Source organism: Python bivittatus, unplaced genomic scaffold (assembly GCF_059951505.1).
Source record: "Python bivittatus isolate LINGU-HERP-01145 unplaced genomic scaffold, Pbiv_v1 ctg000340_np1212, whole genome shotgun sequence".
In the NCBI taxonomy this organism is placed as follows: domain Eukaryota; kingdom Metazoa; phylum Chordata; class Lepidosauria; order Squamata; family Pythonidae; genus Python; species Python bivittatus.
In genome coordinates this window covers 3800283-3816664 of record NW_028277056.1, presented here as the reverse complement: position 1 = coordinate 3816664, position 16382 = coordinate 3800283, and the positions used below count along the sequence as shown (strand labels likewise).

General features: G+C 45.7%; 1 protein-coding gene across 2 annotated transcripts in view; it reads left to right on the top strand.

Annotated features, from left to right (window-relative positions):
• P2RY2 (purinergic receptor P2Y2) overlaps positions 1 to 16382 on the top strand; it is a 32272-nt gene that overhangs the window by 10488 nt on the left and 5402 nt on the right. The window lies entirely within an intron of this gene.

The window sequence follows — 16382 nt, the reverse complement described above, 5'->3', positions numbered from 1 at the left end:
TTCCTTCAACCTTTCTCAGCATTATGGACTTCTCCAGAGAGCTGGGTCTTCATATAATGTGTCCGAAGTAGGACAACATGAGCCTGGTCATTTAGCCTGCCTCAAGTGAGAACTCTGGGTTGATTTGTTTGATGATCCATTAGTTTGTTTTCTTGGCCGTCCATGGTCTTCTCAGGAGTCTTCTCCAACACCAACGTTCAAATGCTTCAATACTCTTCCTATCCTGTGTCTTTAAAGTCCAACTTTTGCTTCCATGGAGTTTCACAGGGAATCCTATGGCTTACACAGTTCTGATCTTTGCAGGTATAGACACATCACAGCATCTGAGTCTCTTTTCCAAGGCATTCATGGCTGTTCTACCAAGTGCTAGTCTGTGGAGCATTTCTTGACTGCTGGTTCCTTTACTGTTCATGGCTGAAATTTTATGAGTTTGGAGATCTTGTACATTTTTGGCCCCTAATTTTTAATAAAATTGGGGTTCTTTGTCAATGCCAACACACACCATTGCATGATGTTGTGCAATGCCAGAAAAGATTGTAGCCTTCTCCATCACATCTCCATTTCCCCTTTAGAGACCAATGTGGGCATAGTAGTCTTTCTTTTTCCATAGCACGATGACAGATGGAGCCAATCCTGCTCCCCCAGGCTTAAATCACAGTTAGATCAAGGGGACCAGTCAACTCATCAAAAGATCAGTCAATCCACTCCCTGCCCCAGAGATGATCAACTAAGCAAGAGGCTTTCCCGGAGGACTGCATGAAATCTTAATTTTCTTCCAGATTTGCATTGCACTCATTCATAATCTAGATGAAATGTTGATCCAGTCATCATTTCTCTTCAGTGATCTCAAGAGAGATGGGTATGGCTGCTCTGGATGAGATCAGACTGCAAGGTTGTGAGAAGTACACACCCATTGGAGGAAAGCTAGGAAGAAGAACATGTTGCCAAGCTCTGGATCCTGATGGGGATCCCCCCAAGCTCAGTTCACCTTGAAAATTACTGCCCTCTCAAAATTGACCTGGTTGCACCTTCCATCTGCCTATCTGCTCAGGGACAGGATTTGCTTGTTTTCTAGGTTTTGTAAAAAGTGGAAAACTAGGGTGGACGCAAGTGAAGAACATGGGCAAGGAGGTCAGAGAAGCAAGATTAGGATTCCGGTCCTTAGATGACCTCCAGGAGGGTACTTCCAATGCAGGGAATCTGTGATTCTACATAATTTCAAGATGCAACCAGAATGCTAAAGGAACTATAGCAAACAGATTGACAAAATATTTATTTACTCCAGCGTTTCTCAACCTCAACAACTTTAAGATATGTGGACTTCAACTCCCAGAATTCCCCAGCCAGCATGGCTGGCTGGGGAATTCTGGGAGTTGAAGTCCACACCTCTTAAAGTTGCTGAGGTTGAGAAACACTGATTTACACCATACCCTTCACCAATGCACAATCAAACCACAATCTAACAAATGAGGAGTAAACCATAGTTAAATGTGACCAAGCTCTTTTAAGCCCATGAGCACCAGTAGATATTCCCATGACTCTCTCAACCCATTCATCTGGGTGTCCCCAAAGTAGCACCCCTCCCCAAATTTTATTAGACCAATAAGTTGCACCCTTAGGGTGTAGAATTAGTCTGTGCCTGATATTTAGGCTGGGAAAAGATCTGAAAATCCAAGACCCCCTTCATGTCCTTCCTTTCTTTAACCATTTTTATGTACTTATTTCAGGCATTAATCCAGCTGCACATCTCAGTTCAGGGACTCTGGGTGGCTGGCCATACATAAAAAACATGGTGTAAATAATCAATAAATAATACAATGTTGTTGAGATTCATCTTCCAGCTCATGACAGTCCATATGGGGCTCCCCAAACCTCCCGGCCCCCCAAAGGCCGGGGGGAAATTTGCTGTTAATGTCAGCAAAATGCTGAAGCAACCCCAGGGTTGGCTTCATCAACTGATGGGCCTGGATTGCCCTGGACCAACAAGATGTTCCAGACCAGAGTATACCTCCAGTTTTGATTCTGCTGGTTTGTCCGCTTAGCTGAGCCAAATAACCTCCCTTCTCCAGCTCTCATCAGCCTTGGGAGCAGCCTAAAAAATATCTCAGCTACTTGGAAGTCAAAACACGTATTTAGCAAATAGTCTGAAGCTGTTGTTCTTCTCACCCATTGCCCCTGTATGGGCTGGGGTATAGTTGAAGAATGTGGTTGGAGACACGTCGATGCCCAAGGGCACCAACCCTCTTTGATAAAAATCCCAGTAATAGCACCGCAGACATTCCATGGGTTTGTTCGAACGAATTCATTCATTTCTTGAGTATTTCGATTTAGGTGGCCTCCCATTTATTGATTTATTTACTCCATTTATTTATTCAATTTATATAGCCGCCTCTCACTCTGGGCGGCTTACAATTAAAACATGAACAATACCCCACAAGACAGAATGAAACAGCCATACAAACCATACTGTACAAAACCACGAAAAACCATTAAACCGTGTCATATCTCAAATGCATGACCCAAATGCATGACCCTGGGTGGCTAAGAACAGTTAAAAACACCATAAAACTTACAACATTTTAAAAACAACACACTTAAGCAGCAGCCGTGGTAGGACACAACACCCAACACAAATCAATATGCCCATTGCCCGGGCTTGGCCGCCAAACCAGACCCCCCAACCTCGTTGGCAAAACCATGTCTTGAAGGCCGCCACCAGGGTTGGGGCCAATCTGATCGCTGGGGGATGATGTCCCAAAAGGCGGGTCAGGATAGACCCCCATCATCAGAATCAACTTTCTGTAGTTCGACAGTGCATTGAAAAGAAGAACATGCAATAAATCTGGAAAAGAAACCATAACTGACGAACTGCAGCAGATTCGTTTACAATGTTCTCCCTTCCCATCTGTACCCTTGAAGAATGGGCAGAAGGAATAACCCAGGAGAAAGAGCCACAATCAAGACAACAGGCAGATAAAAGAAACCTGAGTCTGGGCCAAAACTGTAACCCGAGAAAGTGTCTCAGACAGGACCCTCCCTAGTTTCCATGAAGATAAAGGGAGGGAGGCATATTCAGACTTGCAAGATTCTGTTACCGTAACCTTATAATAAAAGTAGTATTACCCTGCATGACTTTGGTTTCCTAACCTGGTGTACCTCGAAGGGCTGACAAAGAATGGCAGTGCCAACATATTTGGTCAGGAGTAGCAAAACAGCATTGAGACTTTTAAGGGCTACTGGCCTTTACATTAAAGGTTTCCTAACGTAGCTTCTACCTGGTTCAAACATCTTCATCAGGACCCTTAAAGGTCTAGTGCAGTGTTTCTCAACCATGGGAACTCGAAGATGTGTGGACTTCAACCCCCAGAATTCCCCAGCCAGCCATGCTGGCTGGGGAATTCTGGGAGTTGAAGTCCACACATCTTTGAGTTCCCAAGGTTGAGAAACACTGGTCTAGTGACTGCATTTGCAAAGCACAGTCTGTTTTCACCCTGATTAGTTCAGTGTCTTCCGAAAACCCAGAAAATAGGTGAATTCAACAAGTTGGTTAAATGTGTTGCATGAATCCAACCAATTGTCCCTTAAATGATTTTTTAAATAGTGAATCCTTTCTGCCTAAAGAGTGAAGACTCATATACTGGCTTTGTCTCGTAATTCGACTAATGATTTGCAAATGATCACTGTTCAATCTTCTTCCTTTAGGCAATTCATTAGCAATGTGGTAGCCATTCTAATCCGGAATCAGTTAGCACCAGAGGCAGGAAGCAGGAAGCTTGTAATTAAAGGTGATAGGGAGCTTGCTGAACAGGATATCTTCTGAGAAGGATGCTGGCTTGTTAGATAATGCAATATGTTAGGCAAGGAGCTGTCAATATTTGAAGTTTGCAAATAGGATGGTCATTCTCAAGCTATGGGTTCAATCCAACTGCTTAAAATTGTGGAGCATTTCAATGGCGTTATATCGAGCTGATACTTTGGTTTACATGCACCCTGGCCCAATTCTTAATATGTTACTGAAAAGATGCACATACATACTGTATCTCAGGAATAAATCAGTGAATGTGTTCTCTAAACAGGCCTGTTCTAGCTTTCGTGCCATGCTCTGCCTCTCCTCTTCACTACAGTGAACAGTTTGATTGGTGGGCCTTGGCATCAGATGAATTTGATATATGGGGCAGATAGCTTGAAGTTATTTTCCCCAACTTGGTGCCCTCCAGATGTGTTGGGATCCCAATGCACCAGAGATCCCAGCCATCAACTCATCTGCAAGGCACCAGGTTGAAAAGGTTATTGGAAGAGAACATCAGCGTTCCATCAGTGAGAACTTGAATTGCATAAGGTTTTACTGCTGGGAATTCTGGGAGTTGAAGTCCCAACACATCTGGAGGGCTTCAGTTAGAATCTGGGAAGTTATATTAAGGGACAGGGCAAACTGCAGACTCCGAGCAGCCATCAAAATCTTCCCCAGCAGCAGATTTGCCAAGGTTGATAGATAAGACGCGAAGCTCAGCTTTTGTCCTTGGAAAACATGATACGGATGTTGTTTAAGAAAGTTGTTGCCAATAGTTTTACGAGGAAAATGTGAGCTGAGGCCTCTCACTTTTGTGTGCAGAAGGAGGAACCAGATCACACGAACCACCAGAGAGCATTGGAGATGTTGGGATGTTATTTTTACGAGCTCATGAAACCAAAGGTGAGGACAATGTCAGAGCGACAACCAGTAGAATTTGGGTGTGTCTGTGGGAATTGTTCCTGCTGGCAAGTTAATCTCACCAAGTGGCTTTCACACACACAGTGCACAAGCACAGTGCCGAGCGGATTACGGTGGTACAAATCCAGCTATCCTCAACACATTCCACACGGATTCCAAGTTCCACAAATGGACGTTTGCAAATCCCTCAGGAATCTCACTGCTGAGATAGTGCTAGAGAGACTCACTTGTGCCGGTGAGTTTGCACAATTGTCTCTTTGTGATGAAGTAAAAAAGCAGCAATGTGAGATCATCCTCAAACCTTGCTTCCTCTTAGCTCTCAACCTGCCAGAAGCTTGGCCGTCTCCAGCTGCACATTTTCCAGATCTGTGGGACTGCAGCTCCTCGAATTCCAAGTCAGTAGGGGTACAGACTGTTCTGGCAGGGGATTCTGGGCATTGTAGTCCCAGTGCAGCTGAAAGGAGCACCACTGAGGAAGGCCACACTAGAACTTCCATCCACGATAGTCTTTCCATAGGCGATTGCATTGCAGACATAGCCCTGAAAGAGAAATGCAACCTTTGCTCAGTTCTATATAATTACAAAAGTGTGGGAGAAACATGGATGTGAACTTGGACCAGGACTAAGAACTGATGCCCTCACTAGTTTTTTCATAGAATCCTTGAGGTGGGACCCTTGAGGCCATCCAGCCCAACCCCCACAGGAATCCCAGTGAAAGCATCCTCAGCTGATGGCTGGCCAGCCTCTGGTTGAATAGATCCAGAAGATGGGAACCCGTGATCACTTTGGGTGGCTGGATCCACTGCTGAACTGCCTTATTGTTAGGAAGATTTGTTCTAACCATCAAGTAGAATTTGCCTTCCTGTCTTGCATTCTTGACCTTCTGTGAGACACCCTTCCTGGCATTTGAGAGGGCTGTCAGGATCCCTCCTCTCTTTTCTGAACCCCTCCAGCTCCTTCGCTCTCTTCCCAGGGCTTCGATTCTCGTCCGCTGATCCTCCTGGGTGCCCTTCTTGGCACCTACTCCAAGAGGTCTTCTCCAAGTGCGGTGCCCAGAACCGGAGACCGTCCCTGTGTCCTAAACCCTAGAATCTTTTATCTGGAAGGGGTCTTGAGGTCATCTAGCCCAACCCCTTTTTAGTGGAAGAATTCACCTTAAAACATCCCCCTGACAAATTGCTGTCTAGCCTCGGCTTGAACCCATCCAGAGAAGGGAATCGATCAGGTTTCTGGTCATTAGATCCACTGCTGAACGTACTTGCTCTTAGGAAGTTTTTCCTAACATTCAACCGCACTCTGCCTGCCCGTAACCTGAACCCTTTACTCCATGTCTTGAATTTCTGGAGCAATGGGGCCTTGAGTCTCTTCTGGGAGGCGTCCTTTCCAATTTGAGAGGGGGCACGCCTGTCCCCTCAGTCTTCTCTTCTCAAGGTTAAACACGCCCATCTCCTTCAATCTCGCTTCGTGGGGCTCAGATTTTCGCACCCTGATCCTCTCCGCTGCCCTTCTCTGGACCATTTCTCTCCTCCTTCCTAAAGGATGGTGCCTAGATGTGAAAATAGGATTAAAGTGCCATAAATAAAATCAGTGAAGTCAATGTGGATGACTAACTCTGAAGTGAAGAAGAAAAGTGGAAGGAACAAATAATGGAAATGAAATACAGGATAGGATAAAATGAGAAATGAAGCCAAATTTTCATCCAACTGCATTTTTTTTTTTAGATTGTGGTCAGGCAGTTGACCTTGGAGGAATTTGTCCTTAAATCAATTAGCACTTGAAGAGAGATTGCTCCTGCAAATGGAGGCTTCACTAACTCTCTCTATAACTGTTATTATCTGACACAACCCGTTAAAGTCTTTTTAAAGAGAGTCTAAAATCGGACCTTGTCTGGTTTCCACCCCATCTTATCTCAGTTTATTCTAAGGCAACAAGAATCTTTTGGTGCTTTAATGGAAGAAGGAAAAAGGGATGCAATGATGAAACGTAACTAGGGTCCACGGGGAAACAGTCAAAGCATGAAATGGCACACCCTAAAAGAAAAGCACGTGCCACGCACGTACAAAGGGGGCCGGCCTTGGATTGCACCACCACAGCCGCCATCTTGACTTTTCTGCCTCCCCATGAGACATCCCAACAGGATGGAAACGGGACGTCATAAAAACCTGACCTCTTGCCTGAGTTACTCATCTATAGCCAGCCTCTCTTTCATTCTCTGCCCGGAAGATGCAAGCATCACAACAGGGAGGTTTGCATTTTGGCATCCACAAAGGGATGTTTCAATACGTGGGTTTAGCATTTGGTTTTATTCTATTTTTACTGTATTTTCATATTGTTTTGATTGTGTTTTAATATTTATTGTTGCTTTATTGCGAACCAGAGTCACTTTTTTGTGAGTTGGGCGGTATCTAAATTTGAAATACAAATAAACAAACAAACAAACAAACAAATAAAATTTGGAGAGGGCCAAGCGCAAACCAGGGGGAGGACGTCCAGCAGCAATTCCTTGTCCTGGGCAGGCGGTGGGGTCTTCATCCTCCCACCTGCGAACCTCCTCCAGATACACACTGGGACTCCAAGCCCCAGAATCCCCAGCCCGAGGCCAGCCTGGGAGGCGTAGTCCCAGGACATCTGCAGCATGCCCGCCTGGAGAAGAGTCAGTTAAAAAAGCAGGCCGTGAGGACTGTGGGATCCTGCCTGGGAATAAAAATAATTTTCTAACCACCCTGCCCTTCTGACCCTATTAATCTTAGTAGCTGGGGGGAAGCCCGAGTTGCCAGGATGCCACACACAGACTGCGGCCTTTGTGCTGTTCTGGCAGATTTTTGTTAGCCGATGCAAGTCTCGGCGGGGAGGACCCTGCTTCAGAAAAGCAGCTGGGGCTCTGGTTTTACTAGACCCTCCAAGGAGGAAGCAATGGTGCCAGCAGGATCTGGGAAGAGATGAATTTAAATCAGTGTTTCTCAACCTTGGGAACTTGAAGATGTGTGGACTTCAACTCCCAGAAGTCCCTAGCCAGCCATGCTGGCTGGGGAATTCTGGGAGTTGAAGTCCACACATCTTCAAGTTCCCAAGGTTGAGAAACACTGATTTAAAACCTGCTGAGATACTGTGCCAAGTATCCAAGTATCCAAGTACCGTGGCCTTTTGGAAAATAAAGAGGCTGTATATTTACAGGCAGGCTGTTCACAATCGAGGATGTCTTCAGCGCTGTTCGCAAATGCAAGGGAAGGTCTTTTCGGTTGCAAAGGAGATTCTCCAGCTCTGATATCTCAAGGGCTTCTCGATTTCTCCCTTTGGGTTCTGTGATCCCTGACCCTAGAATGCCCTGGGGGTCTACAACTGCTTTCTCTTTCCTGGGGTCCCCCAGAACAACATGACATGAGCCAACTAGTTGGAGAACCACTGTCCACAAGCAGAAATGCAGAGTTCTCAGATGGACCCTGGAAAAAAATCAAGTTCCTGTGAAGTTAGATGTCCATTGCATGGACGATCCAAAGGCCAATGGCATCTATTCATAGTACTTTCCTTCCTTGCAATGGCTGTATTTGCAAGCCTGCTTATCAGGCACATTCACACAACATGCTAAACTTGGTTAGTGATAACCTTGGTTAGTTTTTCATTGGCTTACAGTGTTGTGGGAATCCAGACCACTTGGTTAGCTTCTGGCTCAGTCTAATTTGCAAGCCCAGAAAAGGAGCTAATTCAATCACTACGTTAAGGATATTGTGCAAACACAGCTTATGTAATTCTACTACTTTGGCAGATAAGCTGTATCAAACCTGAATATGGTTTATGGCTTGCCTTTAGCAGGTTATCAGAACCCCACCAAGGCAGTTTGTAAAGCATAATTTATGGCATTGTTAGAAGGTTGGGGCATGTAGACATTTTTATATATGCAACCTTTTGATAATCTAAAGTACAGTCAACCATACATACAGGAAAGGGAATATTGGCATTTTGCTAGGCCTGCTTTTACTTCATATTATACAATATATAAAGATAAATGTTTAAACATCTAAATGCCTTAATATATAAAAATGTCTACATGCCCCAACCTTCTAACAGCATGGTGAGCTGTCAAGTTTATTCAACAGATTATGCGTAAGCAGACCCTAATTTACTGTGCTGGGTAAACACAATCTTAGTTTAGGATCTTGTTGAAAGATCCTGTTGTAATAACAGCCAAATAAGGATATTTGGGTATCCACAGAAAGAGAGGACCAAATTCATTGAGTTGTGCAATGCTCTGATTGGGTCTCCAAAAACAGTGCAATGTCTAGGCCAGTGTTTCTCAACCTTGGCCACTTGAAGATGTGTGGACTTTAACTCCCAGAATTCCCCAGCCAGCCATGCTGGCTGGGGAATTCTGGGAGTTGAAGTCCACACATCTTCAAGTGGCCAAGGTTGAGAAACACTGGCCTAGGCTTATATTCTAAACTCTGGATAGCCCTAATAAACTGAATCAATCAATCAACAAGTAAACATCTGTAAAAATTGTGTCCTCAGATTCCTACTTCCAGCTGTTCAGGAGGGGACCTGCCCATTAGAGAAAGGAATCAGTCTGTTTTGCACCCTAATCGCAGCACACAAAACACAGGTGGAGCTTTGACCAGGCCCCCGTGCCCGTGTTCTTGACTTTTTTGACCATACACTGCAGATATCCGGGGGCCGCCTGCAATTCTCTGGGCTTCTGGCCACGTATCCCTGTGATTTCACTCTTTGAAAGGCCGTTGGCCCCTGAAGAACTACGGGTTTCTCTAAAGGGCATCGGATGGATAGTTTCAAAGTTGTGACGCTTTGGGAAGAACCGAGGGGACAAACGCTTGACCTGATGGGGACGACGTCTAAAAACAGGGGCACGAGCGAGAGACAGGAGAAAAAGCCGGGGGGTATGCAATTGCCATAGCAAACCCGACCAAATTTGGGGCACCCTGGTTAGGCTGGGCCTAGTTAGCCTGGGGAAAACCCAGGGTTTCAGCTAGGCTAGGCGATGTTCTGGAAGGAGATCATGTGGAGACCCTTCGAACCTGTTGGCAAGGAAGTCATCCCCTAAACTGCCAGAAGTCAAGGAAAATGTGAGCGTTTTATAGATACCAGAATAAGTTTAATGGCAATAAAGGATCAGGATGAGGGGGTTGTTCCTGAATTAATTGCTGCTGATCCCAGAGAGATTGGGTTCGCCCATCTCACGAAGCCACTGCTTTTATCGGAATCAACTGCATTAGGCAGGTTTACAACACGTGTGAGCCTGCAACACAGGGATTCAGGAGTTAGAACCGGGAAGACCCGGGTTCTAGTCTCCATTCAGCCGTAGAAACTCCTTGGGTGATTTGAGCTGGTCAGCCCATCCTACCTTGCAGAGCTGTTGTGGGGGAAAAATGGAAGGAAGGAGGAATGCATCCAGACCTTGGGTTCCAGGAAGAAAGGCAGGCTAATTATACAAATAGTTACGCAAATACATAAATAAGCCCCAGGGTGTACTCAGATAAATCATAAAAACCATTTTGAAAAGCAGAAGAGTTTTGCTCGCACTGCTGTGGCCACCAACTTGACTTTTTTGACCACACCCGCCGGACCCCCCTGATAAGCTCCGATTGAGGCAGTGCCCGGGCAGGATGTACTAAGCCCCACACAATCTAGTTTAGCCCCAGATGGGCGAGCCCAGAATATGAGTCGAGAGGGTGTACAACAAGGTAAAACATTTGCACAGCCTTTGGCGAGTTCTGGCTGTTCCTCGACTTGTCATCCTCCGGATTAAAAGAGGCAAATGTTCGTGCTTGCCCAGGCAAGGTGTTCCGTTCTTGCTCAGCGTGGCAGATTTGGGCCCCCGGCTGATGCAGGCGGGGACGGATGGCAGGGTGGCTTTGGATAACAGATTTATATCCTGATCTTCTGAGGCTCTCTTCCCCGGAGAGCCCAACCGTGCCAAGCTGCCTCAGTTTCCCCACCAGAAATTGTCTTCCCAGGATTCAGAGGGGCAGCTGGAAGGGCTATGACCTGCTGGGGCCCCTCACAGTGAGTCCAGCCCTCCCGCCCCTTGAATTCACAAGTAGGGTGTCCTGCAAGGGACCTGCTGTCACCCCCTATTTTTGCACCCCCTACACCCAGCTGATTGCTTGCTGTCTTCCGGGAATTGCCATCCCCCCCCCCCCCCCCCAGTGTTTTGGAGGTTGGGGAATGCTGCTGAAAAGAGATAAATATTAAGGCTGGCCTTCCCCCTCGCCCTCCCCAAGACTCGAACAGGCCTTGGATAAGAAAGGAGGATGTGGGGTCTCTTTTAGCTGCCGTGAGTTTCCCGGAGACTCAGACCGGAAGAGCGAAACTGTCCACTTGGCTAGAAGTGAAACAGAATTGGCACTGCCTTGATTCACCCAATCCCTACAGGGACTGTGTGTCCTTTATTATGAAGAACAGTCCTTTATTTCAGAACGCTGCCCTCTCGATGTATTCAGTTTAATTATTTATTTTCTTGGCTTTGCTCTTGAATTTTCCTTTGTAAAGCAAAGTACAAAGTTAATTTGTACGCCGCCCCGAGTCAGTATGTGAGATGGGCGGCTATACAAACCTGATGATTGATTGATTGATAGATAGATAGATAGATAGATAGATAGATAGATAGATAGATAGACAGACAGACAGACAGACAGACAGACAGACAGACAGACAGATAGATAGAATAAACAATTCAAGTTTTTTTATTCTCATGAACCTCTTTCAGATTTGCCCCTTTTTTGGGTTTGTCCTTTATTTTTTTCCAAGAAAATAGGGTCCCTGTACCTATCAAATATGTTTGCATCTTTTTTTAATCTTGTCCCCACAATACCGAGAAAAATGTTGCTCATGAAGCTTTGCGCATCCGCCTTGAGAGGGGAGCATCCGCAGGGGGGGTTGACCAAAAAGTCAAGATGGTGGCTACGACCGTGGGATCAAAGCTGGCTGCTTCCTGGCCTCCTTATTGATCAGTCGGGAAATTCTTGCCATCTTGACTTTTTTGACCTCTGCCCCTCCTGTGGTTGTCCAGATCCTGTTTGAGAATCACCGTCGTTCGGGGTCAAACATGGGCTTTGCACATGGAAATCCAACTCCAGCAGTGTGTGCAAGAGAAAAAAGGGCACAAGGGGGGGATTAATCGATGGAGCCCCCGAGCAAACGCAAATGAGCAGAATGCTTTAATTCTTTGTTGAGAAGAAAAGTAGGAAAAAAGAAAGCAAAATTCAGATCTGCAGAGGTTGTATCGATAGGCCAATAAGATTCTCTGGGACTTGCCACCACATGTAACAGTCGTCCCCAATAACTGCATCACGCCTAGAAGGTTCTCGTAACCCATTCATTATTCTTCATATCCATATTGGTTGGACTTATATCCTGCTTTACATTCAGTAGCTCAAGATAGCATATCATGGCACCCCTTCCTCCTTTTTCTGCCACAGCCCTGTAGGGCAGGCTGGGCTGGAAGAGAGAGAGATTGGCCCAAAAGTCCCCTGGGGCAGGGTTCCTCAGCCTTGGCGACTTGAAGATGTGTGGACTTCAACTCCCAGAATTCCCCAGCCAGCATGGCGGGCTGGGGAATTCTGGGAGTTGAAGTTCACACATCTTCAAGTCACCAACATTGAGGAACCCTGCCCTAGGGAGCTTCTGTGGCCGAAGGGGGACCAGAACCAGGGTCTCCCTGCTCCTGGTCCAGCATCTGAAAGGGAAGGACTGGTCCCTCAGGGAACGTATGTGGCTGGAGGTAGACCAGAAGCTGGGTCTCCCCAGTTCAGATCCCACAACAATCTTGTGAGGTAGGCTAGACAGAGAGGGACTGGCTCAAAGTCCCCTGGGGGGCTTCCACAGCCCAGGGTAGACCTGAAGCAGGGACCCCTTTATTTAGTACTTTCCCTAAGGTTTCTTCTGCTTGCTTTCAAGATCTGCTCACATTGCCGTGCCCTCACCGTGGTTTGTAGAGCAAAGCTATCAATCACGAAAAATGAGGAGTTTCATTGTTCAGCCAGTTTCTGGCTTCCATGCCCCAGGGAGAACCTGAACCTGGGTTTCTCCACTCCCAGTCCAGCGCCTCAACCCTGCACCATACCAGTTCTCTAATGCACCCCTTTATCTGTTAGTTGGAGAATGGCTGGCTGGGGAGTTCTGGGAGTTGAAGTCCACACATCTGCAAGTCGCCAAGGTTGAGAAACACTGATCTAGTCCAACCCACTGCAATATGTAGGGCAACTATGGCAGTTTTTCCCAAATTACCTTTTCTCAAACCTTTCTGCTGTGAGATATGAAACAGGCACGCTCATGAGAAGAGGTCCTCTCTTCTCTCCCCATCCGCCATCCCACCAGGAGGTCCTCCCAGGTCTGATGAATAAAAACAACAACGCTAAGAATCAATAAACTTCCGTCTTCCAAAACAGAAGCTAATCCAACTTAGCCAGGGTTGAAAATCTGGTGAAATAAAACTGTCTTTAAAGGTCTTCTAAAAACCAGGAGGGGGGAAGCTTCATGAACCTTTGCATTTTGAAGGTTTTAGCATTGAGTTTTAAAGATGTTCCAGAATTTTCAATCGCTTTAGACATGTATTTACGCCCCTATTTATTTAGAACACTGTTCCTCTAACACCTTCCTTCTGCTGACTCAAGGACTTACTGTATGTAGGCATTCTTTTTATTTATTTATTTATTTATTTATTTATTTATTTATTTATTTATTTAATTTATATTTCAAATTTGTCAGCGCCCATCTCACTACAGAGTGACTCTGTAGGAGTGGGAGTTGAAGTCCACACATCTCAAGGTTGCCAAGGTTGAGAAACGCTGGACTCAATCAATGCTCCTTGTGGTCCTTCCAACTTGATGTTTCTACAATTCTTGCAAGAGTTACGCATGTCTGTATAGATAAAACACTACGTGGGATCCGACGTGGCTTGTCAGCTGTCTCAGTGAACCACACGTAACTGACAAGACCACTGGTTTGGGGAAAGGGGGTCTGAAGGGGGTCCAAAAAATCAAGATGGCGGTGGTGACCCTGTGGGTGAAGCTTTTTTTCTACGTGGTGTACCCAGGTTAAAAAAGGTGCGGTTGCAACCCACAATCTTGACTTTTTCAGCCCTGCTGCAGACACCCTGGTCTGGGATGATGGGAATGATAGTCCCATGCAAACTGGAGGACTGCAAATTTGTTCTGACTGTAAAGGTTTCACATCCCAGGCAGGATATGGGATGAACTTGAAAGTAAGCAGCAAGGGCTCTCGGCCAGCATCTTCTTCCTGTTTTTCTCGTTGGCTATGGCTGGAGAAAGACAGCTCATGAACCCCCACAAATATTCTCACTATCCCACCCCCAGGCCAGAGGAAAAGGTCATCTGAATGCCTCTGGATGCAAGCGGCCTTCTCTTTTGCCCGCTTCCTCTCAGCCTTGTGAATTTATGCACCCTGGCAGGATTTTGAAAGTCCAGGCACGCAGATGCCAACCCTCGCCCCCAAATGAAGCATTTAGAAACAAGAAGGCCATCTCCCCGCAATCAAACAGTGGCAGATTGTGAAGTCAACAATCCACAATCCAAGTGTTTTGGGGGCCATCCAGGAACAATGCCAGCCTTGTTGCAACGGAGCTAGCTTGGTGCCCGAACCGTATCACTCTGGCAGAAGGAAGGGATATGGCATTTGGCAAAGAAACCAGGATTCTGCCGACTGAAACTGTCCTTTCTCTATTCATAGTTTAACATCTGTAGGGCTGGATGTGTCCTTGAAAAGATATCAATGATACATAGATGGTGGCTGTGACTGTGGAATTGAAACCCCACTCTTTTTTACATGTGTGCAAATGCAATGCACATAAGAAAGGGGTGGGGCTTCACTCATGGGGGCACTACTGCCATCTCAACTTTTGGGACCTCTCCAGGTGACCCCCTGCACAACAGTTACTGTAGTGAATTCTTGGTAACCTATAATATAGACCAGTGTTTCTCAACCTTGGCAACTTGAAGACGTGTGGACTTCAACTCCCTGCTGGCTGGGGAATTCTGGGAGTTGAAGTCTACACGTCTTCAAGTTGCCAAGGTTGAGAAACCCTGATATAGACAGTAAAATGACATTTTCACACTGCATTCTGAATGCAGTACATTTTTAAACCAGTGACCGAGTTTTTAGATGGGCTGCGTTTTTCTGAGCTTCAAACTCAAAAAGTTAAAAGGACGTTTATTCCCAACAAGCTTGCATTTGTATCATGAATTCACCTTGAGTCTCTGGCCATAGCGTGCCCACTGAGGGATCGCAGAAGGATTTACAGGGAGAATTAGTTACTATATCAGTTACCATCAGTTACTATATCAGTGGTCTGCAACAATTGGTCAGATGAAGCAATAGGACATTCGGTCTTGGAAGCCCTGAGATCTAATTGTGGTTTAATCCTGGTTCCCTCTGGCACTTGGCTGTCACCTCCAGAAATCAGGGTGCATGCAAAAGATTATCTCTTGACCTCTTCCTTTAGCATCTTCTCACTCTTTGCAACAGCTGGCAAGTACCTTTCGAAAGTTAATCATTAAAAGGCAAGACCCAGAAAGAGGCATTTACAGGCAGGATGGCACACAAGGAAGGAATGTAGATTGTGCAATTCTCCGAAGGGCACAGAGAGACTTTGTCATGTTCATCTGAGAATTGTTGGTGCAGGGTCAGCTCGGTCTCAGCAAACACTTCCTCAATCCAGACGTTTCTGCTGGCAAGGAGGAAGATAAACATATTTTGGCTCTTGCTGAATTTCAGATAGGAAAGGCTCCAGAGAACAGAGTGCAAATTCTGTACCAAAATAAAGTTGCCCTCCCTCCCATTCCAAAAATATCTATCTATCTATCTATCTATCTATCTATCTATCTATCTATCTATCTATCTATCTATCAATCAATCATGGGAAGATGATGTAATAGCTTTTGTGTAGTTTGGCAAGCCTCTTGAGTCACTTCATCAGATACAAATCAAAAGATAAATATTAGGATCAATTAATAAAACCACCACCACCATTAGTAATTAACATTACTAATAGGTTATTTACTCTATACAGGGAAGTGTTGGGGAATATCCCTAGTCGGGGGTGTCCGCAGGGGGTGGTCAGAAAAGTCAAAAAGGCCGCGATGGTGGTGCAATCAGAGCTCTGCCTGTTTTATATATGTGATGTGCATGCTGTCATGGTCACCATCTTGACTTTTTTGACCACCCCCTGGAGACACCCCTGTTCCTCATGAAGCAACCAAGAAGCTGGAGAAAGTTTAAAAGGTGCGCCTTTATTTAGAACAGTGTTTTTCAACCTTGGCCACTTTAAGATGGGTGGACTTCAACTCCCAGAACTCCTCATCCAGCGTGGGAATTCTGGGAGCTGAAGTCCACCCATCTTAAAGAGGCCAAGGTTGAAAAGCACAGATTTAGAACAATGACAACAGCATCCCCAGCTACTTCTGCAGAAAGAGAAAAGGCACTTGGATAGAAATAAAGAATACTCATGTTTCCAGTGTGCATATTCCCTTAACGAATTTTCATGTAATTAATAGAGAAGAGCCAAGCATGGTCCCACTCGAAACATGCACATATTTATGCTTGGAGAACAGGCCTTGTCCATGTGGATGGACCTCCTTTATCCTCAATGCAGAGAAGGACCGGTTTTGACCAAGGAAAGACTCTAAGGTGGTTGTGCCAAAGC